Here is a 27,267-nt window from a genome sequence, read left to right on the forward strand (position 1 = left end):
CGACACACATGCACATCCAAATGGTGGGCAACACAATAATCTGATATAGCACTGTATCAACACCCTAATTTTCCACAGATTGCTGATGCTCAGTGACTCTGGTAATAACGACAAAGCCAAGAGATCAGGTCTTTACTTGTGTGAGGTTTATTTGCATTTCTTTTTTGTAATGCAAACATATGCCACAAAATAAAATGGAAAACTATGTGGTCACATAAATGTGACTGCATAAGCTTGCAGTAGAATTTCAAAACTAAAATAAAACAGTCACTGATGTGACTGCTAAGCTAGTGATGTTATTTAAACAACAATCCTTTCAGTTGTGGCATGCATTTATTATTACTGTTGTTGTTGATGATGAATGAAACAAAAATAAATCACCATCAAACCAAGCTCTGAAATTACAAGCACCCGCAATGTTACAAAGTCACTTTAACAATTACAGCAACTTTAAAAGCAAATGGAAAACCGTCTAATTTGGGCATTCAAAATGCAGGCAAAAGTAGCTCACATTTAAAGGTAATATAAACAATGTATCCCCCAATATATGTGTATATTTGGTATAATCTTTTTAGAAAAGCCAAAGTCGTGCGAAACAGCTAAAACTGTCTCAAAGGCCGAACTAAAAATTGAGGTTTACTCTATGATTTCTCTGTTTGATTTGTGCAGTAGTTGTCAGAAAGTCGTGATTTAGCTACTGTGGAGATATTTTCATTGCATGCCACTCAATCTATATCTCAACTTAATGTTATTGATCTGTTATTGTTAAAGATAACTTTCTTCTTTCTCCTTCACTCCTACATGTCCCTTGGTGGTGTTTTTGTAATTAAAGGTCATGAAGGTCCTTTGCACTCCTCATACCATTCTTAAATGTTATTGTTTGTTTATTTGTCAGTTTTATGTCGCTTGCTTCCTGGGATATTTACAGATGTTTAACAGGCATTCCTTGTGAAAATGCATATGCCTGGTGCCTTGTATTTTAACTGCAAAGGGTGGCTTCAAAATATCTCTGCACACCTTGGTGTCTAATGTTTAAAAATCAGTATGAGGTTTGTCCAAGTGCGGAGTGTGAAAAGTATTAAAAAGGCTACTGTCATGAATCCAAATTTTTTGTAATGTTGCTACAGACAGGTTCAACTGTCTTTCTAGAGAGCACTGCATACAATACTACAGTATATACAGGAAGCTTCGGGTCGCCCGGCATTGTTCATACTTGGATGGCTTTCATGTCTGTCTTAGTTACTTGCTCTTTATTAGATCCATTGTCCAAACTGTTGCATTTTCCCTACCCTAGAATATTTCTTCTGACTTTTGATTGGCTGAGTTGTATTCTTCCATTGCTAACATCATGAAATTATTTTTTCGGTATTTTGTTCTATGGTTCATTTCTGAACACTCCATACCCTTCCTTAAGAGTTCTGTTTAAAGACACATGCTCACGCTATATCTGTCAATTCCCCGTCCTATCTCTCTCCTCTATCCCTCTCCGTTCCTTCGTCTGTGTAACACTGTTCACTGCTGTGACTCTGGCTCGCTTTCTGCTCTCCGCTGCCCTCCCAGATGCCCTCTAAGCACACGTACCTGCTTTCATTTGGTGCTCTCCTTGTGCAGGGATTTCTCCTCGGGTCCCTGCACTGCCGTTTCTTGTCCTGCTCTGCCACGAAGAGAGTGACCGTCTTTTCATTGCGTTTCTTTTTTTAAAGACAGCGCTGACGTACGGTTCACACTCTCACGTGATGCAGGCAGTGACATGTGATGCAGGCAGCGACTTGAAGAGAAAGGTGCGCGCTTGGCAAAGAGGCCTGCACAGTGGGGGAAGGAAGGGTGTGCGCGCACCCGCACCTTACAGGGGACATAGGTCTGGACTATTGTTTGACCTGACAGCCTTAGGGTGCCCGCTCCAAAGTTTTGCCTGCCTCCCTCCATTTTCTGATCTTAATTTTGCTGGTTTTAGGACTCAGAGCACAAGCACTGGTTAACAGTGGTAAAGTGCACAGTCTCCTAAATCAAGGTAACATTGGCCTAACACCAATTGCCTTAGTTAATCTACTTATAGGTATCTAGTAAAGTGGAATACCTGTGCCTGGGGCCTGTAGATTAAATGCTACTAGTGGGCCTGCATCACTTATCGTGCCACCCACTCCAGTAGCCCCCTAACCATGGCCCAGGCCTGTCATTGCATGGCCTGTATGTGCAGTTTTACTGCCATCTCGTCTTGGATTTAAAACCCTTTGACAAGCCTTAAACTCTCCTTTTATAACACGTCACCCCTAAGATTGACCCTAGATAGCCATAAGGGCAGAGTGTTTTGTAAGTAAAAGGTAGGAATTTACTTTTAAGTTTTGCATGTCCTGGTAGTGAAAAACTCCCAAATACGTTTTGCACTACTGTGAGGCCCACCCCTCTAATAGGTTAACATTGGGAATTCCTTGCTACACTTTTAAGCTGTAATTCCTGATTGAGAAGGAGAAACTAGATCATGTTTCATATAATTTGAAGGGTAATGATAAATCCTCTTTACTGGTAAAGTTGGATTTAACATTACTATTTTAGAAATGTCCTTTTTTGAAAGTGAACATTTCTTTGCTCCTTCACCTCTCTGTGCCTGCAGCCCTTTTCCAATACATGTTTAGGGTGAGTGACAGCTACCCTTTGTGCATTTTCTCTAGACAGTCACAAACATAGAAATGTTAGGTGTATCTGAGCACTCATCTGATAGCTCTTCCTGGGCAGGAGGGGAGGGGGTGGGAGGGCTGACCCTTACACTTCGATAGGCAGTGCCTATCCCCACACAAAGGGCTGATTGCCCTCTACTGATAGTCTGGGGCCAGGGCTGGGTATAAAGGACAGCTGTGCACTTCTAAGACCTTTCTTTGAAGTCTCCCCCACTTCAAAGTCACAAATGGGTTTAAGTACTGGACCTCTAACACCTACTGAATATGCTTTTAGACCTGCCAGGAAGAAGGACTGCTGTGCTGCTTAAAGGACCGCTACTCTGCTGGGTCCCTTTTTTGCTGGACTCTTGCCTTGCTGAGCTGCCCTGCTGCTTCCCCTCCTGGGTGAGAAGGACTGTACCTGCATCACTTGAACCCAGAGTGACTCCAAGGGCTTCATGGCTTGCCTCCAGCTTTCTGAAGTCTGAGACATAAAAGATTTCCAATAATCCTGCTACAGACTGTTGACTCTGCTAACAGAGTCCTGAACTGCCAAGTGGTGCCAACCCAGTGCTGGGCCCTTGGAAGTGTTTATTTCTGGCTGTTCCTGCAAAGAGCTGTGCCCTACCTCATTGCACCAATCCGAACAGACGCATTGCCTTCGCCATCAAAGTTTCACTACCGCATTCCAGCTCCTGCAAGGATAGAGGGCACCACATCGCTGTCAACAGCAACACGCCACTGCTGAGAATCGGAGCACTGTATTGCTGACTGACGTATCGGCCCCTCTGCACGACCCGGAATCAACGCCTCGCCTTTACACTCTGGAATCGCTACACTGCTTTTTCCAGTGCGGACACAAAACTGACGCATCAACATTGTTGCACCGATCAGATCCAATGCATCTCAAGGACCAAGGTACTCTTGCTGAGTGGGCCCTTTGTGGTTCTTGCAGCCGGCCTGCACTCCATAGCCGTTGCCTGAACTGTTGACTTTGGCCCAGTCTAGTAGGACCAGATAGCCCGGGCTGATGTTTTCTGCTTCTAAGCACTACAGTACCAATAATCCTTTAAAATTCTTATCTCAACTTTGACTTATTTGATTTTTATATATTTGGTCTTGTTTTGCTCATATACATATACTTTATTTTTCTAACCTAGTGTGGAGTGTTTTTGTGGTGTCTTCACTGTTACAGCTTGGGTGTTGCACAAATACTTTACACATTGCCTCCTAAGTTAAGCCTGACTGCTCTGTGACAAGCTAACAGGGGTGAGCACAGGATAATTTAGGGTATGTTGTGACTTACCCTGATGAGGATTGTGGTCCCTACTTGGAGAAGATGCATACCTTGGCCAACTACAGACCCAATTTATAACAACTATCAATTATGAGGTTGACAATAGCTCGTTTGATATTTGTGGGTTCAATACTGTGTTATGTCAGACAATTACCTAAAAAGAAAGGTGTGATTTTGGAGACAATGGTGCTCAAGTGATAGATACTGAAATCACTGAGGAAAATTGTGTGGGTAGATATAGAGTGACATGTTCCAGTATTGGGCAGGAAAAATTCAAGAGCTAAACATGTAGAACTTCATAACATTTTAAGAGCATGATTGATGGGGCAGGAATGTTGTTATTAACGGATGATTGCCAAGTCGTCACAGTTCCTTCCTAGAAATGAGTAATTTGGTGGTAGAAAAAAGTCAGTAAGAAGCCAATGAGGGGTTAAAAAGCATGGTTCGGCCATGTCTCTGAGACAGTGAAAGCCTAGGTTTTGATATAGGATGGTGATGCAGTGCTAGCGAACAGGTAAAACTGTTGTGCTCTGTGGGGTTGTTCAATGTAAGAACAGAAATAACGTCAAAGAGTGGCAAGCTAATTTCTAGTGGTTTGGTCACTCTAGGGCATTGGAATACTGAAATATGGGCTGTTGATGTCTAAGGATCATGTTTACCCATATGGGCTTTTATTTGTGCGGGTAGAGTTATGTGATTTATATAAGAGCGCAAGACAAATCCTGAGAGGTCGATTCAAGATTAGCTTCTCTGTATTTTAAGGTAATGCATTGTGTATTAGGAACATGTTTGTGTAAATTATTGGTCATATTACTGTCATAAGTGGGAGAGTTGTGAGATGGCGATGTGTGTAATGCAGAGGAAAAAGGTGTAGTAGGTTTAGGACATTCCACCAACATATCAGTAGAGGGGAGGTTTCTTTATCCAGTGATTTTAGTATGAGCAACCTGTCCTGTGGGAGGGTCATCATGTGACCATGGGCTGAGAAATGGATACATGGTATTACAGAAAAGATAACGCTGGCATGTGTGTTTGGGTTGATTTTCACTAACATGTATGTGTAGGCTTGCGCTATTTTACTCAGGTTTAGGTGGATGAGGATTAATGTATGAAGATACAAGTTGAGTTGGTTCGGATTTTGTAAAGCAAGTTTGGTCTTTGAGGTCCCAGGAGGTTGATCAGAGTTCTTCTGGGTGTTTTTTGTAAAGGTGATATGATTCATGTTCCATTCGCTATTAGATATGGTAGAAGTTACAGGTGAGCCTCTGGCAATTATATCAGTGGTTTGGAAAAAGCTGCTGACTCAAGACTTCATTATGCCAAAAATGGAAGCAAAAATATGATTTTATCTACTAATGTTTCAAAAACAGAAGGAGGGAAAGAGAATGAGAGACGCTTAACACCGCACTGACAGCAACTAATTAGATCAGCTAAACAGAGAGGGTTGAGAAAACACAAAGAAGCTAGTTTCGGGCCACTACCCTTCATGAGATGCATGCAAAGTTCAAGTCATTCATTGAAATGCTCTACTTTGAACTAAAATTTCAGCTGAACAAGTTGAATCCCAACAGAACCCTGTTTGATTTTACATATGTGCTCTGCTGTCCTCCATTTAACAGCTTTTGGGTTACGAAAGCCACATTATTTAAGAAAGTGACAGTCAATGAGATGCTTGACCCATCTATGGTTGCGGTTGCCGGTCTTATAGAAAAAGACCTTAGCCACGCATTCTTCCCAAGCCAGGCATTGCACTTACTTGGATTGACTCCCCCTTCTGCCACTATGTCCAGTATGTGCTCTTTTCAAATGTAGAAGGCACATTGAATCGCTGATCATCACCTGTAGTAATACATATTAGGCACACTGGCACAGCAGTCACTAAGATTCAGTGACTGAATATTTATTATGCCTCACGACAATACAGTCTCTACAACCACACCTGGATGTACCAGATAAAACCCTTAGGTTAACACAGGATAGAGATCACTGAGTCAGACATGGTCATGTGGAATGTGCAGTGACTGAATGATCACCATTGTCAAACAGTCACAGTTGAAAGGCGGAACAACATACTAACAAACCAGCCTACTGCTGTCCTAAATTCTAGCATTGAGACTAAGCCCTTTCTCAAACTAAAAAATATTAAGTATCTCTATTTACTAGCTGATTTGCAAATTCTTTTTTCCAAACTCCTGGCACTTTCAACAAAGGGTTAAATGAACGTTTGGTTAATCATAAATAGGCAATAAATGCACAGAGGCCTGTTACCTTCGGGCTACCACAAAACATCTGCTTTCAAGCGACCAGTGTTATAGTAGGGTTCCGCACCCATAGACGTGGAAAAGAAATAATATGCTTGACCCTTATCTTCGTTCATCTCCTCATCTGGAAGTAACCTCACTGTCCTCTTGCCATAGCAGACAGATATGAAGAATGTCTCCTAACCTACTAGCTAGCCTGACATGATCGCTGAGTAACTAATTCCCCTTACTACCACTGTGCTCCGTTGCTTTCCAGCTAGGGTAGCACTGTATTCCCATACATAAATAGGGTTTGCAGTTATGTCTCTCCAAAGTGAGACTATCACACCTCTACCTTTTGGAAAAGAACAACTAATGTGGTGATTCGAACCAGTGCTCAACTTGTGTATTATATCTGTCAAAAGAACAGTGCACCACAAACAATGAGTCTGCAACAATAACTCCGGATATTGAGGACATTTTCTTGGTTAACGATCCAGAATTTATGCGTGTCCATTTGAGAAACAAAATAGTGAGCAAATTTGTTAAAAAACTAATATATTTCCACATTTTTCAAAGTACCATCAGAATGCAATGAGATACTGCTGCACAATGTGCACCAATACATAGCCCTGAATGAACCAAAAATATTCCATATAGTTTGTATGGGTGCAAAAAGAGACCCAAGTGGTAAAACATGAGGTGTGGTTACACCCTACCAATGAAAGGCCCAATAACAAAAAATATGCACTCAATGGAGCGACATTTTTCGAAACCATATTTAGACCACAATATTTATGTTGGGCATTCTTTTTTATTTTTTACCATTGTTACTCATATATACAACTGTTTTTGCTTGTGCCGCCTTGGAGCTTCTCTTTCCAACTGCCATAACTGCCTTGTAACACATTAAGATCATAAAACCTGTTTTGCTACGTAAGGTGTTTGCTTTTGTCAAGTAAAAGACGTGCCACACTGAATACAAGCAGTTCTTATTCCCTACCCCTTGCTGATAGCCTATATTAACCAAACATTGACTTCATTTGTTCCCCTGATTGGGTCTGACAATTACTCAGTTTCTTAGCCCGTTCTAGCGTTAGGTTTCTTCAAACCTAATACTCATTTCTGAATGAGACTGCAATGAGTCATACATAACAAAAATCGAACTGTGCTACTACTGGATACACATTTATAAAACTTTACGTTTAAACACATACTTCCCTTTAATGAGGAAGTTGATAAGTTTATAATGGAAAGATGTTTGTCCATGATGTGGGTTTCCCACCACAGAATAATGTTATAATATGATGAACATCAGTACACAATCAGTTATCCAGCAGACGGTTGCTATGATCCATTCTGAACAAGACCAGAAACTCTTATGAATCTAGATTAGGATTTTACCTTATTTTAGGTGTCTGTTGTACTTAACAGAAATATCCTTTTACTCTGGAAATAAAATAGATAATAGTTCTTTTTGTGCATGAATCACTTATCGGATCTAAAACACAAAAAACATCTAAGGTGATTATATAAATAGAACGAACTATAAAACGAAAGCTTTCATGGAGAGTAGAGGGAACGAATATTACTAAATTTATCTATCAGCTTGTCGGTGTTGATTAGTCAACTCCTTTGGCCATCAAGTTGCTTGCCAACTGACCCCTGCCACTCCATGAACATACCCATCAATCACATTGTGAAGTCAGTCAGGGTTACGTTCTGCTTTTCAAAAAGACAAACAAATATTAATAACCCTTTAATCTCTAATCAAAGTTACTGTAGTTTCAAGAACAGACTGAGGGAATGCCTGGCTTATTGAAACACCCAAACAATGCTTGGAACCTCAAAACACTTTACACTACTCAGCTACTTGAGACTTTACGATGTGTTAACATATCCCAGTTTCAGGACCTCTTCATTGACTATGACTTGACCCCAGAATAAAGCTAAAGCCTACGGGCCAGATGTACGAAAATGCAATTTAGCATTTCTTAAACAGCGAATTCATAGAAATCGCCATTCAAGAAATGCAAAAAGCAATGTAGTAAGCTACCATTGTCCTAATCGCAATTATGACAAAGTAGGAATCGCTATTAGGAAATCGCTATTAAGAAATCCCTTTGCATTTGAGCCAATGGGCCGGTTCTGCATTTCCTAAATAGTGATTTCTTATTAGAAAATCACTATTTAGGAAATGCAAAACCAAGGATGGCAATGGGCAAAAGGCCTCCCTTGGTGCACCCCCACAATAGGGATGCACCTGTAGAGCACATATATACCCAAGGGACAGGTGTGTGCTCTATTGCAATTTTAAAAAAAGCACTTTGGAGTGTTTTTTTGAAATTGCACCTGGTTACCATCGACTTCAAGTCAATGGTAACTACATCTCCTAAATGCCCAAGTCACATTTAGAAAATCCCTGGTACATCAGAATAGGAATCACAAATAGGAAATGCCCGTTTATGATTTTCTGTTCTGAGAATCACGAATTGCAATTTCTACAGAATTTACGATTCCGTAAAAGGGCTTTGTACATAAAAAAGCCCAGTTTGCATTTCTTAACAGTCCGAAATAGCGATTAGGACCATTAAGAAATGCAAACAGGCTTCGTACATCTGGGCCTACCTTCCTAATTTTAATATTGCTTCAACTTTAACGACCCACCTCTGTCCAATTCCCCTCTTAAATGTTCTGGTTAAGATAAAAATATTAAAGGCAAAGATGTCTTACAAATGGAATAAAAAAATAAACATGCAGTAACCAAAGCATTCACTGGAGCTGCTCCTTCGCCATGGAACTATCTCCCTAAGAAGTTACATTACCCAGAGTCTCCAAGTTTAGGGAAAAATGAAGAATGTCCTGTTCAGCGCACACTTTTTCCTTTAAACAAACCATTCTTTCCATTTTCTTGTCCAAAGGAAACTCCAGTCAACCCTTTTGCCCCCACATGGGTAATTGGTCAGTATCACACAGTCTGGTACAGATGTATTTTCTCAGTAGCCTTCCTACAAGTTACATATATGTTCTAATACAATATGGATACAACATCAACATGTTTGAAAGTAAGCTGTATTAAAATTGTACAACAGCACCATACCAGATGATCAGTCGCGATCTCTGATGGAAATCGTGCTTCGCGGTTGTACATTAGGAAGAAGGGCGACACTTTAGTGGTGTTGTTCGGCTTTGTAACAATCGAAAACACTGCAGATGTCACATAGTTATCCCAGTCATCCTTGTGTTCAGAAACACATTCTGCCAAAGTGCTGTTAAGTAATAAAATAAGCCAGAATTTAGTAAACATGCTATATTGACAAGAACATCTCAAATAACGCAAAATTATTTTTAAGTAGTGAGGCACAGAAATAATTGTTTTCCTGACTTTAACCTGAGAACATGCACACTGTTTATAATGTATTTGAACAAAACTTTGTCTAATTTGTTAAAATATATTAGTAATTTAAAAGTGTACCTTTTTATCAGTGCATTTGTCATTTCATCTAAAGTGTTGGTCTGTGGATGGTACACAGCTGTAACAGGTTTTGGTACTGTAAATAGTGTGGATACTTCCATGTTAATCTGGAATTAGACCAAAATTGAAATGCAAAAATGCATTTATATATATATATATATATATATATATACACCCCCCCACATCTAGTTTTAAATCAATGTAATGTTGATATATAATAAAATTGTAATACCTGTTTAACAAAATGTTGTCCCTGATCCGAAAGTATTAGTTTTGGGCATCCGCACCTCAAGAAAATATTCACTAGGTTTTGGATAACCTCTTGTGCACTCTTTGTTTTAAGTGGGACAGCTTCTACCCACTTGGAGAAAAGGTCAGTCACTATCAAAATAAACATATGACCATGTATCGTAGCTGGAAGTGGTCCTATTACGTCCATACTAAGGAATTCCCATACTTCTGAAACCTAGAACAGTTACAAAACAGACAAGAGATGTAACAGCCCCTACTGAGGTACAAATATCACTATATATTTGAAGTGAAATGTGTGCAATTTACCTTGAATTTCTGCATTTCTCTGCAGAGCTCAGTCGGGACGATTTGTTGTCGACATTGATCACATTCACTAATCTGTATTTGGTATGATTGGAATGGTAAGCACAAAAAAAAGACAGATTGTATTTCAGTACCTTATAGAATGCCAAAGTATTTGTTGCAATGTGAAATTATAGTCGTGAACTTCAAGGTTTACAATCTGATGCTCGGCTGCCAAACATTTGTATTTCGGCGAAATACTTTTAAGACAGTGCTTAGGTTTAAGGCAGATGGACAAGTTACTTACTTTCGGTAACTCATTTTCTGGTAGAGACTACAGCTAGCTGAAGATTCCTTGCCTTTGAATTCTCCCCAGGCATCAGACTGGATCTGGAATTTTGTTTGCGAGCAGTACCACTAAGCGGCAGTAGGTGGTGCTGACTGGCTTCACTCACATCAGTCAAAGGCATTGTTGGCATCGGAAAGGACATTGCAGTTCCTTACTAGGCGCCATCTAGGCACGCTGATGTCAGTTTATTTACATGACTTTGCATGGCAGAAACGCTGCTCTACGAAGAACACTGACCACTGCTGTGTAACAACTAGGGCCCAGAAAGGGAAGTCCTTGCCTTTGGAAATCCGTTTGCAGACCGTGGAAGATGGGAGGGCTGGTAAGGAATCTGCAGCCATATATAATATCTACCAGATAAGGTGTTACCAAAGGTAATTAACTTGTCCATCTGATACAGACTTCTAGCTGCAGACTCCTTACCTTTGAATAGGTACCCAAGCAATGCCATCCTTGGAGACCAATTTCAAATGAAAAGGCCCTGCAGGACCAAACGGGCAAAGTGCCTGTCCCTACAGATCTGACTATCCAGGCAGCAGTGTTTGCTAAACGTGTGCAGGGATGCCCACGATGCTACCTGACAGATGTTGTAGGAAGTTGGCTTTGTATATACTATTTCAAAGTAAGAAATAGTGTGCCCAGAGTCCAAGGGTTCCCCTTAGAGGTAAGATAGTGGGAAAAAGAGAATTCTAATGCTTTATTTTGTGGTAGTGTGGTCGAGCAGTAGGCTTATCAGAGGGTAGTGTTAAGCATTTGTTGTATACACACAGTCAATGAATGAGGATCACACACTCAAAGACTTACTCCAGGCCAATAGGTTTTTATATTGAAAAATAGATTTTCTTAGTTTATTTTAAGAACCACAGGTTCAAGATTTACAAGTAATACTTCAAATGAAAGGTATTTCACTTAGGTACTCTAGGAACTTTGAATAATCACAGTATCATGAACAGCCTTTGTAAAAATGGCAATAAGCTATTTTAAAAGTGGACACAGTGCAAAAATCAACAGTTCCTGGGGGAGGTAAGTAAAGGTTAAGTTTGGAGGTAAGTAAAACACTTACAAGTCTCAAAGTTGGGTCCAAGGTAGCCCACCGTTGGGGGTTCAAGGAAACCCGAAAGTTACCACACCAGCAGCTCAGGGCCGGTCAGGTGCAGAGGTCAAAGAGGTGCCCAAAAGACATAGGCTTCAATGGAGAACAGGGGTGCCCCGGTTCCAGTCTGCCAGCAGGTAAGTACCCACGTCCTCGGGGGCAGACCAGGGGGGTTTTGTAGGGCACCGGGGGGACACAAGCAGGCACAGAAAGTACACCCTCAGCGGCACTGGGGCAGCCGGGTGCAGTGTGCAAATAGGCGTCGGGTTTTAGATAGGAAGTAATGGAGGGACCTGGGGGTCACTTCAGCGGTGCAGGCAGGCACGGGGGGCTCCTTGGGGTTGCCACCCTATGGGCTAGGCAGAGGGTCACCTGGGGGTCACTCCTGCACTGGAGTTCGGTTCCTTCAGGTCCTGGGGGCTGCGGGTGCAGTGTTGGTTCCCGGCATCGGGTCCCTTGTTACAGGCAGTCGTGGTCAGGGGGAGCCACCGGATTTCCTCTACAGGCGTCGCTGTGGGGGCTTATGGGGGGTCGTCTCTGGTTACTCACGGGCTCGCAGTCGTCAGGGAGTCCTCCCTGAAGTGTTGGTTTTCCGCAGGTCGACCCGGGGGTGTCGGGTGCAGAGTGGAAAGTCTCACGCTTCCGGTGGGAAACGTGAAGTCTTTAAAGTGGTTTCTTTGTTGCAAGAAAGTTGCAGGTTATTGAACAGGGCCGCTGTTCACAGGAGTTTCTTGGTCCTTGGTTGCAGGGCAGTCCTCTGATGCTTCAGAGGTCGCTGGTCCCTGTTGGATGCGTCGCTGTTGCAGTTTTCTTCGAAGTTGGGAGACGGACCAGTAGAGCTGGGGCCAAAGCAGTTGTCTCAGTCTTCACTGCAGGGTTTCAGGTCAGAAGTCCTTGTTAAGGTTTGCTGGAATCTAGTTTCCTAGGTTCTGGGGAGTCCTTAATTACTGAATTTAGGGGTGTGTTTAGGTCTGGGAGGGCAGTAGCCAATGGCTACTGTCCTTGAGGGTGGCTACACCCTCTTTGTGCCTCCTACCTGTGGGGAGGGGCACATCCCTAATCCTATTGGGGCATCCTCCATCCACAAGATGGATGATTTCTAAAAGTAAGGTTTACCTCAGCTCAGGACACCTTAGGGGCTGTCCTGACTGGTGGGTGACTCCTCCTTGTTTTTCTCATTATCTCCTCCAGCCTTGCCGGCAAAAGTGGGGGCAGTGGCAGGAGGGGCGGGCATCTCCACTAGCTGGGGCACTGTAACAAGAGGGGTGAGCCTTTGAGGCTCACCACCAGGTGTTACAGTTCCTGCAGGGGAAGGTGAGAAGCACCTCCACCCAGTACAGGCTTTGTTCCTGGCCACAGAGTGACAAAGGCACTCTCCCCATGTGGCCAGCAACAGGTCTGGTGTGTGGCAGGTTGGCAAAAACTAGTCAGCCTACACTGGAAGTCGAGTATGTTTTCAGGGGGCATCTCTAAGATGCCCTCTGGGTGTATTTTACAATAAATTGCACACTGGCATCAGTGCGCATTTATTGTGCTGAGAAGTTTGATACCAAACTTCCCAGATTTCAGTGTAGCCACTATGGAACTGTAGAGTTTGCGTTTGACAAACTCCCAGACCATATACTCTTATGGCTACCCTGCACTTACAATGTCTAAGGTTTGCTTAGACACTGTAGGGGGATAGTGCTCATGCACCTATGCCCTCACCTGTGGTATAGTTCAATACGAGTTCCCCAGCTACAGGATGGCTTCACTGAAACTATGGGTGTTTGATATCGAACATCTCATATTAATATACCCATACTGATAAAGGTGAATTGATTAATTAATACATGCACCCAGAGGGCACCTTGGAGGTGCCTCCTGAAAACCTACCAACTACCAGTGTGCTGACTGACTAGTTTTAGCCACCCTGCCGCCAACAGGCAAGTTTCTGACCCCCAAGGGTGAGAGCCTTTGCTCCTGGGAGGTCAGGAACAAAGACTGCTCTGGCAGGGGTGTTGCATACCCCTCCTAACAGGATGATATGCAAATCTGCATTCCAAGGCAGGAGGCTTAAAAAAAGCACCACTGCCTTTGGTATGCAGATTTGGCCTTCCTCAGAAGGGAGATACCAACCACATTCTCTCCCCCCCTTATCCCATTTGGCACCTGGACAGGCGGGAAAATTAGCTATGCAGGAGGCATGTTGCATTTGCAGGCTGGACACACCTGTGGGGTGACCAGCCAGAAATAAACACAGTCTTAAGAATTCTGCCATCTTGTGTGTGGTGGAATGAGAAATTCTGGGACAGGGTGATACCCATTCCCCGAAGGAAGTGGTCATCTAGGAGGCGTAGTGACCCCAAGGGTATGTAGCCCATTGGCTACACTCCCTTTAAAACCCCCTAAATTGAGTACTTAGGGGATCCCCCTGATCCCAGGAGAACAAATCTTCACTGGACACAAAAGACAGAGTGGACGAAGAAGCCTACTGACCTGAGAACCAAGGAGCACAACTGAGTTGGCGCCAACCCTGCCAGCCTGCCCGCTGCACCCAACGCTTGAGGAGAAACTGACCTGTCCTGCCACTGTGCAGTGTCCAAGAAACCAGGAGAGCTGCCAGTGCTTTGCAAATCGCAAAGAAGAACTCCCTTGGGGCAGAGGAGCTGCTTCCCTACCGCTTGAGGTACTGTTTGCAACGTCCGGTACTCTGCCCCATTGGCCATTGGGCCCTCCAAGGGATCAACAAGCCAGGGGAAGACTGTTTGGAGCCCAGGAGGTCAGCCCTGCCACTTCACTGAAGTCTTGAGATGCTGACCCCACCTGAAGGCTCCATACACCTATACCTGGCATACTGGACCCCCTTGCAGCAACCAAGGCTTTTTGGTGGTCCAATCTGGACTCAGCACCAAAACAGATGTGTCACTGAAGGACATCAGGATCCACAAGATCATCTAGCAGAGTGCACCACTGCCTTGTTTCCCCTCTACACCAGGTCACCAAGACCCAGTGCAATTCCCTGACCACTATGACCCAATGCCTCAAAGCACCTTTTCACCCCAGCCCTGCAGCCTGGGTTCTGAGGAAGTCAATGTTGCCCAAGGGGTCCGGAGACCCTCTGGCCAAACCCAGGGATGGCTCATCACCAGTCTTCTACTCACCACCTGCAGCCTCTTTCTAAAGGCCCTCTCTAACCACAATCAATTCCAACACCGGACACAACGCCAAAAGACACCAATGCACCCGAGCCCCAAAGCCTGAGAAGTAGATCAATGGTGTCCCCATATGCTGAGGGCCTAAAAGGGCGAGCCCCTGGACTGGCCTTCCAGTCCCAGCATGCAGCAACTTCCATACAAGACCATTTCCCACTGAAGTGAATGGGACACTGAACACCGTAACACCTCTGCACCTGGATGCCTCAGAGCCTCCCGAGGTGTCCTTTTGGTGTGGCCCTGGAACCTGCCCCAAACTCACTTTAAGTCCTGGAGAATACTCCTGTAAGTCGCTGCTAAGTGTTCGAATGCAGTACATGTTTCCCCCTACAGGACAACATTATTGCCCCCATAACCTGCAGTCACCTTTTGAAAACAGTAAAAATCTGTATCTCGAAAATAACTCACCTGATTTCGGTGATCTTGGTATCTAAAGTTCCATAAAATACATGTTATTTTTATAAATTGTTATCAGATTTCTTAATTCAGTGTTTGTCTCACTTACTGCCTGTGTGTGTGCTTTACATGCTTAGCACTACCCTCTGATATGTCTAACTGCTCGCCCACACTACCACAAGAGAGAGAATTCGGGATGTCATTTGTGCTTCTGTGATCCCTTTGAAGTTTGCCTAGACTCTTTGCACAGTGTCCCTCATTTTGGTTCACTATATAAAGAGCCAGCTTCCTACAGTCAGCCCACTGGGAGGTGGTAGGATTTTCAGGGGACACCTCTAAGGTGGCCTTCTGGGTGCATGTATTAATACATCCATCACTGGAATGAGGGAGGGTTTATTAATGTGAGATGTGTGATACCAAACATCCCTATTTTCAGTGGAGCCATCATGTAGCTGGGGAACTCATACTGACCAGTGTTTAGCACATTCATTTAAAAGGGCATACCTGATCACTTACTATGTAATCGACAAAGATCTAGCAGGGGCATATGTGCTCCTGCAGATATGACCACACATGTCATATAATGCACTCCGCCTTAGGGCTGGAAAGCCTGCTGTAGGGGTGACCTTGGTATATTGCATGCATTGTTAGGGGAAATGGCACACATGCTATGTGCCATGTTGTGTTTTTACTCTTAGCTGCACCAAGACACGCAGTCTGCAATAGCAGTCTGCATGGGCTAGGTGAGGGGTCCCTGAGGGTGGCACTACTGCAGCCCTTGAAGATCCTCTTCGGTACTCATGACCTAAGTACCAGGGGTGCCATAGGTATTGCCCACAGGCAAACTACTACACAGTTTTAGGGAAAATATAGGACACTGGGGACATGAACAGCAGGAACCCTGTGCATTTTCAATCAAAATTGCATCAATTCCCAGGTATAAAGTGGGGTGACCATGTTAAAAAGGAGCGCTTTCCTACAATCAGGCAACCACAAAAAGGCAGAAATAGCCCTTAGGAGTGCCCAAAGCACAGCCCTGCTGCTCAAGGAAAATAACAAACAGTAGAACCTCAGAAAGAGGGGCAGAAACGGATCTACAGACTTTTGTGCACCATTGTTACAGAAAATGTGGAATATTACTGTGAAAATATAACTCAACAACAGACACCATCAAAAAGTACTACACCGTTGTATGTAGTAAAACAGCATTGTAGGCTCAAAACTAATACTGATCAGAATAAGGTGAAGAATTCACTTGAGGACATAATGGAGTAAGTAACTTAAAACGGTTGCAGTTACAAGTCAACTCGTGTTTAGTAAGCATAAAGGAATTTACAATTCTAATACACTGGCTCACTGGCAGGTACTTCATATTTCCAAATAGATTGCAACTTGATTAGCCAATGAATACAGGGAACTTAATCAGTTCAGAATATACAGAGGTGTTAGGTTAACAATGATAAAGCATACATTATTAAAGCTGTATTTACTGCAAATATGCATGCATTTAAGAATAAAGATTGGTTAGTTTGCCAAGCATTGTTAAAGCCACAAATGAAGAACCTGTAGGGGATTAGGTCAGAGTTTAAGGTTACGGGGTCACAGGGGTTGTAATGTTTTTATGTCTTCAATCTGTAACTGACAAGTCAATTATTATTTGCTGTTTGGCAATAAAGGATGTGTTGTAATTTTGGTTAAAGTTTAGGGTCATTGGGTCACAGGTATGATGATGTTTTCCACAACTAATGCATAACTATGTAGTGATACAATATTTGCTGTTTTGTAATAAAGCATTGTGTTTTTTGTATGTAAGAAGCTGCAGATTGAGACCGACGTGCCCGGGTAGCGCCTATATAGGAACCACGTTGTCATTTCCAGCCCAGATAATGCCGATCATGAATGTGGAGCCGATCGATGCCACCTAGTGCTGCACAGTGGTACTGCTCATGAAAAATCTTCAGTATCTAGCCTGATGCCTGTGGAGAATTCAGAGGTAAGGAATCTGCAGCTAGGAGTCTTCATCAGATATTGACTACAAGGTGTTAGAAATAATGAATAAAGCAACTACAGACATGATTGTTTGGCGCCAGTTAGAATCAGTACCATGGGCTTTCAATAAGTGTAATTTTTGAACATACTGAATAAAAAACAATATTATGGAACTTTATGTCTACAGCTGTGAAGATCTGCTGAGTGTGCTAGCAGGGCCACTACAGTCTTCTCTCCTCATTATCATCTTTGTTAAAACCTCACAGAATTGCTTCAAAACCACCATTTAGTTCTACTCTTAATGTATAAGTCACAGTTATACTTAAAATCTATGATGTTCATAGACACTTGCTAAACACATCAAAAAGCTTGGAAATGTGTATTAGTAGAAACAGCCTACAACTGAAAAACAGTAAAACCGGCATCCTAGTTCTAAATTCCAGTACGTGCAGTAACTCATGGTACCCCATGTCAGATTCCATTCAGGAGGCCATGGGGCAGACAGGGTCACCGGGACCACAACCTTGAAGGATGAGCAACTCCCTGAAGCTGACAATGTGTGGGGAGTGGCACCCCCAAGAATCCCCACGTGGAGATTGAGAGCTGAAGGGACAACCCCTTCCATAAGCAAATAAGCATGCATATACAGCAATACTTTGCTGAAAATTAGGGGATCAGCCACTGAGAACAAGATGGTCAGACCTCTGGCCTGGTTGCTAATATTGAAGGACTATAGGCACCTAACTGGGGCCATAAGAGGCCAGGACACTTTAGTGGTTAATACACAGGAGGCCATCAACCAAGTATTCACAGAATACTATTGAGGATTATACGCAGTACAGGGAACCCCAGATCTCACTCATTTGAGTGAATACTTGCAAAAGATCCTCAACCCCAGAATAAACCCACTACACAGACAGGAACTAGATGAGTATGTTTGAATTAAGGAGGTCCGCACTGCGATTGTTATGATGCCGCGTAGCAAGACACCTGGCCTGGATGGACTGCCAGTGGAATTTTATGCGACCTAAAGAGCCACTTTAGATGACAATTTAGTAGTCACGTATCAAGCTGCCGAACTTGCTGGGGAAATCTTGCGCTCTGTGGAAGAAGCACTGGTTGTGGTGCTCCCTAAAAAGAATAGAGACCCACTGGATGTCCGCTCATGATGTTGCCCACTTTCACTTTTAAACCAAGACACCATAGATAGATAATCTCTTTATTCAGTTAACATAAATAACCATAAAAGATCCACGAAATCAAGTAAAAACACATAAAACATGCAAATCTATTCACATTAGAATTTAAATACAGGATATTCCATTCATGAATCATAAATAAGGCTCCCGGTTTTCAGTTTAAATGGATTTTTACACATAAATACAGATGGTAAAATCCTGCTGTATTGTTGACACTAAGCAGAGAGGTGAGAGAAGGATCGCTCACCTCTCCACTTACAGTAACAATACAAAATACCATTGCCACAACACTACTGAGGCAACAAAAAACAAAAAAATGGTGAGCAAATGGTCTTTTGTACAGCGCTTAATTTGTGCTTGCCGTTTCAGGTGTGGCACACCAACACTTTTTTTGGTCAGCACTTATGTTTCTACCTCAAGCATTTACTGCGAGCAAAAGACACATATGGGAAAGACTGAGGAAGAGAAAAACAAAAAAGCGTCACAGAGGGAGAAAGCAGAAAGCTGCAAGAGAGAGCTGAAGTGGCAGGGAGTGGCTTTAAATGAATTGAGGAGGCCCGAGATGGTTTTAGGATTACCCTGCCTCAGCATTGTGTGTTCGCACATTTAATTGCACCAGCCGCCTGTTTAAGAGGAGGGCTTTGGGCACCGGCACATTTTTATTCACAAATTAAGCACTGCTTTGGTAGTGTCACTGTAAGTGGAGAGGTGAGCGATCCTTCGCTTCTGATTCACACTGTGAAGGATCGCTCACCTCTCCGCTTAAAAGTGACAATACAAAAGCCCATTTGCTCACCATTGCCTCACACTATTGAGGCAATAAAAAGCTGAGTTTCAAGGCGGTGCGGAGAAGTGTGAGCTTCAATGTCTGCAAAGTCTCTTGAAATGCACATGCTTGTACTACAACAGCAACGTTTTCAGGTGAATGTATTGTTTTTACTTAATTTGGCATATATTTAAGTATATATAATAGCTATAACAGAGTGCAAGCGTGCACTGTCTATTTAAATAAATGTGAACAAATACTAGCTGCAGCGTCTTTTGCTTGCGACAAAAATAAATATGGATAAATACAGACGGAAATGTAAAAAAAAAAAATATATATATAATAATAATAAAATAATAATAATAAAAAAAAAAAAGTGAGCCCTAATCATAAATCATGATCAATCGCCACATATACAGTTATACAATGGATCCAAAGGGCAGGAAATGGCAAGGCTAACAGTAATATTCCAGAGGTTACGGCAAGGCCCCCCGTATCTTAACAATACTACTTTAAAAACGGCCAAGCTTACACAAGTACAAATATCCCCCAGCAAAAGAAGGGACAACATTGCTGGCCTTTTTGCTGAAAATGAGCCGTTCTTAAAATAGGAACCAGAAACTTTTTCCTAGGGAAAGTATACAAACTACAAAACATTACGACGTGTGATAGACTGAGCAGAGGGTCTGTCACACTAGCATGGGCCTAAAGTGCTGCCAGCAGCTCAACCTTTATGAAAACTGATTACTGGGAGAAAAGAACTCAGCCTGAACCTAGATAAATGCTGACAGTGGTAAACGTTATTAACCCAGGTCAGGTACGGTTCTATGGAATTTACTGTTTTTGTCAAACAATAAGCCCGAACTACTAATATCCGCATTTCGAACACCATCATGAGAACAGAGAGGTGTAATAAAAAAATCTATTTGACCCGCAAATAATCAGCCTTAATTTCTTTAGGGTGCATAAGAAGGCTTGGGCGGCCCAAAGTTGTCAATTCAGACTTGATGTAGCTCAGCCAGGGAACTGCTTTAGAATTGTCCACAGAAAGACAGCCCCTGATTATCAGCCTATTGAGGATTGGCTTGCTCTGATCCCAAATCAATAGCTAGCATAACAAGGGCTTAAGTTTAAGAATGTCTGAAATGTATCTAAGGCCAAGTTCCTCATGCACAGCAAATGTTGGTGACCTTTGGTGTTCCCCCAGCAACCTCCTGATACATTTTCCTCTGACTTAGGGGGGCCACAATCACGATACCGGCAAATGTCAGTGCCACAATCACGATACCCGCAACTGTCACTACTGTAACAGACTGTAGAGACACAATTAGCTTTATAAATGTAAATCAGTTATTTTATGGCTTTCCTGCCCTCCCTTAAAATAAAGTCCAGGACCATGCCATATAATCTGGCTCGAGTGAGCCTTTTCGGTAGAGGGGTCCCAAGAGATCTTGTCATCCAACAGAATACCCAGATAGGTAAAAAAACGAACTTAAGTGATCTTGGTGCTAAGGCAAAAATGGCTTTTAGGTTTGGCGGGCTTACCCCGTGCAACCATCACAAAAGATTTTGAGGTGTTCACGGAGAGGTACAGGCCCTCTATAAGCTCAACGCAAGAATCAAGAAGCTGTTGAAGGCCTAGTGCCATCCTTGACCTACGGATGGCATTGTCTGGATACAGGAGTAGTGGTAATGCCTGACCGGCAACCCAAGGGCGGGGGGTGGGTCACCTTGTACCTACAATAATGCAGCCTCCAGGCCATTGATATAGATGGTGACTATGAAGGGGGCCAGAATGCACCCCTGTCTAACTCCTTTAGTGGGAATCTTTTGTTACAAGTGTCTTCCTCCCTGAATCGAACAGAGGCTGACTTATCCATATGGATGTCTGCCAGGAAAGAGACCAGGGGTTGCTCAACACCTAAGGACAGCAACAGTGACCACAGCTTTGAGCGATTCACCCAATCAAAGGCCAATGAGAGATCCATGAATTCTAAAAATGGAGTGCCCTTTTTGGCATTCATGTACCTCTGAATCAGAAGATGTAGTTTTAAATATTGTTCAATGTAACCAAACCAGGCCTAAAACCATACTTGACTGTTAACAAAACTTTCCTTTTCTTCCGCCTAGCTAGACAGACTTTTTAGGACCACCTGACCCAGAACCTTGACCGCAGTATCAATGGGCAAAATGTGCCTGTAGCATTTTGGATCCGCCTGATCATCTTTTTTAAATATTGGCACTATGATGGATAGAGACCAGGAACTTAAGGAGTCAGTTAATACAGCAGTGTTTAAAATATGTCAGCAAGGGCGCCCAAATAACTACATCACTCTTAAAGTCAGCCCTATATATTGACAGTTTCTCTCCACCTCAGTCGCTGCACAATTTAATGCTAATGAGATTAAAATACACAGCCCAGCCTTGGCACGCCCAGAGAGGGAAGGTATCGCTTGCCAGAAAAATGGGCAGAATTGTCTAAAAAAAACAAAAAGCGTGGTTTTAACGGACCATGTTTCTTGGAATGCTAGAATGTGAAAAGATTTAATGAAAGCTAACCAGTTTGAATCCCTGAGCTTAGCTTCTAATCCAGCTATGTTCCAGGAAAGGAACCGCAGGTGATCACTAGTGTAAGGTGCTAAGGGGCCGCCCCCCTCTTCATTCACTGGTCTCATCTCAACCCACTCCCTAAACCCAGACCCAATACTAGGTAGTTAATCTACCCCCTTCAAGAGAGCCCAGGATCTCGAATCCATTAGAAGAGGAGAAAGGGGCAAGATTCTCCCTAAGAGGCTCATGATAAGACATTAGATTCCCTTGCGGAGCTCCAGAATGATGAAGACTGCTCACTCCTAGGCCAGAGGAAGTAGAACAGCCAGACTGCTCCCAAACCGAGTTACTGAGAGTAGCTTGAGGGGGCATGAGGCACCCGAGAGTGGTGGGGACAAATAAACTCAAAACCATTCCCTGGCTTGTAGAAAAAAAAAAAGAAAAAAAAAACAGGGGGCACAGCCCAATGCCTGAGACCATTATGCCCAGGGAGGAAGCCAGAATTCTGGTGACAGCCCACCGGTTATTCAAATTCACCACAATGCAATCACCCTTTAACAACTTGGAACCTTGGCCAACCCACCTCACTCTACGGACCATATTTATCTGTGTGTGGATGCTATTGTCCCCTCCTGCCTTCATGGACAGCCAGTGAGACACCTTATTCTTGAGCTGTGAAAACCCCTTGTAGGTATTTGATTTAACTGAGAGGCCATACACCAGGACCACCACATAGAGAGTGCAGTCAGGCAGAAGATCTAGAAAGTTGCCTCTACATGGAAACCCCTCAGGGCTGATCTCCTTCGGGGGTGTCAGGTGAACTTAAGTATGAGCCCCTGATTTGGTGACCCTGTGGGTGGCATGTCTCAATGTCACAGGATGAGATGGAATGGGGACACTAGAATTGCCCAGATTTGTTACCACAGAGCTGGTGTTCCTGCCCAGCTGGGGACCGCCTTGTCTTGTGGCATAGAGACGAGGGCAAGACCTGTGGCAGCCATCTCTGTGGACTTAAGAGCCATGTTAGTCAGAGGGAGCAGATTGTCCTCACTGGCATGGACATCCAACACTAAGGCCCAGGACCAGAAGAGCCGGTGGTGCATGATCATAGTGGTGGATGGTACAAGGCTCCCTTTCCTGAAGCTTTACCAATAAACCATTGTTACTTTCAATAAGATCCAACCCTCTTTTGTTTAGAGAAGGAACAACGTCTTTAACAATCTTAGGTTTAGCTCTAAGATGTACAACTAGGCTCTTAATATCACTTAAACAGTCGGTATCAACAGGAATACGGTCCGATCCAGCTTTCTGCTGGGCTCTAGGGCTGCCTTTACCAGTGGGGACAGAGGCATGGGAAAGTCGGGTATTGATGTAGCCTGGGAGTCTGGGTCTTTTAATGCCAAGTCTGACAAAAGGGCCGATGGCAGTGGTAGGTGAGGAGGAGATAGGCACCATGATAGTGCCCTAAGGACCTGGCTCCTTCTCCAAGTTGATGGCAGAACCAGAAGAATATCTGCTGCATCTGCGGCCATCCAAAGTATTGTCCTTCTTCTTATAGAGCTGAGTGATCTTAGTTTTCGCTCTCCTGGATTCAGGTGTAGCAGGGCTGGGTCTCTCGCTACTAAACATGGCTCAACTTAAACAATTAGATCATCAATTACTTGAAGAGCATAGTTTTCTGCTGCGTGACACCTAGCAGATTTGGGCTCCTTCCTAGCACCCAGAGGAGTATTAGACGCTTTCTGTTTGCCCATGGCGCTTAGAAAAAACACAGATAATGAACCAGGGTAAAGTCAAGTCACACATAGTCAAACAGACAATCAGCCAGTCAGGTGAATTAAGGCCATGGAAAGTAAATGCAAATCCTGCGTAGGGAGACAGAGCCACAGAGATTGAGCTTACCAGTCAAAAGGCCAACCAATCTCCTAAGGAGAACCAAGGGGGGTAGTCCTGTCCTGTGTCATCCTGATGCTGATGGCTGCAGGACAGGCCCGCCCATGGCCCGGGTGCATCCTGTGCTGTGGGTTTGCAAATGCACTTTACAGCGTGATGGAAGGAGGCCTCATCCCCTTTAGCAATGGTCTGCAGCTGCTCCTCCTGGCACGTGTGATGATGGGGGAATAGAGTCCCCAGACATAATCAGGGTGTGTGGGGGCAGAACACCCCAATGCTTTACACTAGTAAGTCCGGGACTATTAAATATTGAGTTGTATACTGGTAAACAGATTTTTGCCACTCCTGCCCACTCAGGTACACTCCGATCAAAACAGGTTCATACCAACCCATAACACCTTCCTAAACATGTAGAGACTGTTCACCCTGACGGACGGGGCAGAGATGGGGGAAGGAGCAGAGGTAGCGGTGTCCTTGGACATTAAGAAACTGTCCACACCTTCAGATGGCACTGGAGTTAATGGGGTTCAGCCCAGATTTAGGAGATGAGTGCAACTTCTGTACACAAGGCCACTGACCAGGATGCACACAGTCAGGGTGATCATAGAGGGTTTTCAGGTGGTGTGCAACACTCAGCAGGGTTGTCTCTTGTGCCCTATTATTGTCTTTCTGACCATGGAACCGCTGCTTTGCTTATTGCGCAGCAGGACCCCAACATGTGAAATCCCATATAAAGGAGAGTGAAATGTAATCTCATTCTATGTCGACAATTCCTTAGTTTATCTTTGCGACCCTCAAGACTCGCTTGAGAGCTAATAGTGTAACTGGACCGTTTTGTCAAGCACTTGGTTCTCAGGGTTAGTTGGGCTAAGTCCTGCCTCTTCCTGAGGACCGAGAGAATGCCAACAGGCGGCATAGTAATCCCTCCCACCAGGCTTGCAGGGAAAGCATAAACCTTTAAATACCTCGGTATGAAAATCTACCCCGAGGAGAACAACTGGTTAGTGGACTCTAGGGAGGGTGATGCCGGCAACAAAGGGCTCACTCACATTCTGGTGTATTTTCAACTTGTCCCCAGAGGGCTGCGTAGGTAAAGCCAAAATTATAGTTCACCTGAGCCTTCTTTATCTTTTTCCTCAATCCCTGTGATACTGAAGCACTCATTTTCCTCAGACCTGCATGCTATGCTGTCGGACCTGAATTGATGCGGCATAAGAAAGAGGGTGGTGCTTCACAAGACGCAGCTCCCACTTGCAGAGGGAGGCCTCGGAGCCCTAATTCATACTGTTGTTCTGTGGCAGCACAGTTGCATTGGCCAATAAAATGGCTCAAGGGGCGATGCAAACCAGAGAAAATGGCATTGGTGCACGTATTAGGACATAGGAAGATTGTGGAATGGCTGTTCTCTTCTGCCCTGCGTCATGCGGAACCACCTATAGCCCTACAGAGCTTAAAAGATTTTCTGGGCCAAATATTTACACAGGAGGGTTGGTCCAAATGCCACACAGCTCCCAGTATGGTCGCTCCCAGAGACGATAGAGGTTCTAGCACAGGTTCATTGCAGATAGTAGACACAGGCCAGGATCAAAAACATGGGACACAATAAACTAGACCCTCATAGATAAATATGAATTAGGCCCTGGTCATTTTGTAATGCAAGGCACACTGAAACAAACTGAGCTTCCTGTGGGGCCATTCTGAACCACCCTGCGATGCTGTGCTACAATGTCGACCAACATGGCGGCGGACGCAGAGCTATATCAGTCCTTTATCGCGCTCCGAATGTGCAATTATCGTGCCCTGGCAGGGTTAAATGGTCACAATGCCTTTACAGTAAAATCTTAGGCAAGCAATAGGCTTTAAAAATGACATACACTTAATAGGTATCACGGGATAAAATATTTAAGCTCCTGCAGTTTAACCACCTACACCAAACAGACCTATTCCTGAACAAAATAGATTGCATATTCCCACGTTCGAGCTCCCAGTACTCCCATGTGTGGCCCGCCCGATGCACACTTCTACTATATGGTGTGGGAATGCCCCAAGATAGCAATAGCAAGGCGAATAGTAATGTCAGCTAGCAGATCCAGTAAACAGGGACCTGATCCCTCAGCCCGAACTCTACCTCCTGTTATGGATACCTCGACCAAAAGCACATAGATTGGAGTGTAGGATGGTAGACTTGGCATTCACAATGTACAAACACTGCACTGCAATGACCCCTTAGGAGACAGAGTCCGCTTCAGTGTTGTTCTGGTGCGGAGCATTGAAAAAATGGGTGAATGCAGAGCAAACTATCATTAACATATCAGTAAGTAGACAGGACACTAACAGGTATAACGATCTAGGATACCTATATTGTCAAGCTGGAGACGAGCATAGACAACAGCCTTCCTTCGTAGCAAAATCCACTTTCACATAGGGTGGGGGGACTTTGAGTGAATGTCACGGGCGCTGCAGTGGGCAGGACCCTGGGGCTGTAGCAAATGGTGGATGGTACATGTCTGTCATCCTTGCGGGGCTCACTAGATCTACCATGTAAAGCACATGGGAGCTGGCTTCAAATCAAGAATATTGGAGAGTAGGGTCAGGTGGGGGGAGGTGTTTATAGAGGAGTGTTTGAGAGACAAGCCAGTGCAGACCTGCCTGAGAGGGTAAGCAGACACTGAGATACAATGGGCAGGTCAAAAGTTATTCATGTTTAGTCTTCTACGTTTTCCAAGGTGCACCACTCTCCCCTTGCTGATCAGCTCTGTAAATGTTTAAAGTAACTTTGATGGTATAAGTCTATGACTTGTGGCTACCTGTAACACATAGTAACTGATCAGAAGGGGGGGGAACCGGATAGAATTAAAGGTTTCCCGCTGTTGGTTTTGATATGTATATAACATGCTGTTGGATAATTTTAAAATCAATACAGAGCTATTTCAAACAAAATCGTGAAGGTTGAGGCCTTTTATCACTGTCATTTTGGGTCCTACCGTACTATTGCTATGCAAACTAGGCCAAGTACAACCCTTTCTGCACTCGAGATGCATATATACACTGCATATAGACAATAAAAGATTAATAAAAAGAAACCAGTTCAGCGTTGTGTTTTACATATTTCTTATTCTCATCAGGGGCGTAATATAGGCTCCTGCAGCCCTTGTTTCCAAATAACAGTGGCAAGAAAAGTGGATCAATCAGAATTAATGCTTTGCTTTGGTGTGTGGAAAGTGGCATTATTTGGCTCTGACAGTTGTTTGGGTGTATGCATCCTCCAGGCTTCAATGGGAGGTCTTGCAAAAGAACAGAGCATCCAGTGTCTCTGCTCCCTAAGACAACGTAAAAGATTATCACTGGTCCACTTCACACTTGTCTTAAATTTTATAATGTTTTGTGGCACAGGTACTAAGGATTTAGGCCACAAACTGGCTCTATTTGACGTTCAGTCATCTAGACCGGACATATCTGATGGAGGCTCCACTGCTTTGCTGAAGAGGTGACGCAGGTATTGCTCACAGGCAGAAACTGGTTTGCTTCCTTCCTTGGTAGAAGACGGTCCAAAGACAGCCTAGAAAAATAACTCATCCAAGTACAGGTCACTAATGAAGTCCAACAGGACTAAATGCCTCTCAAATGTTTTTACTAAA

Source organism: Pleurodeles waltl, chromosome 1_2 (assembly GCF_031143425.1).
Source record: "Pleurodeles waltl isolate 20211129_DDA chromosome 1_2, aPleWal1.hap1.20221129, whole genome shotgun sequence".
NCBI lineage: Eukaryota > Metazoa > Chordata > Amphibia > Caudata > Salamandridae > Pleurodeles > Pleurodeles waltl.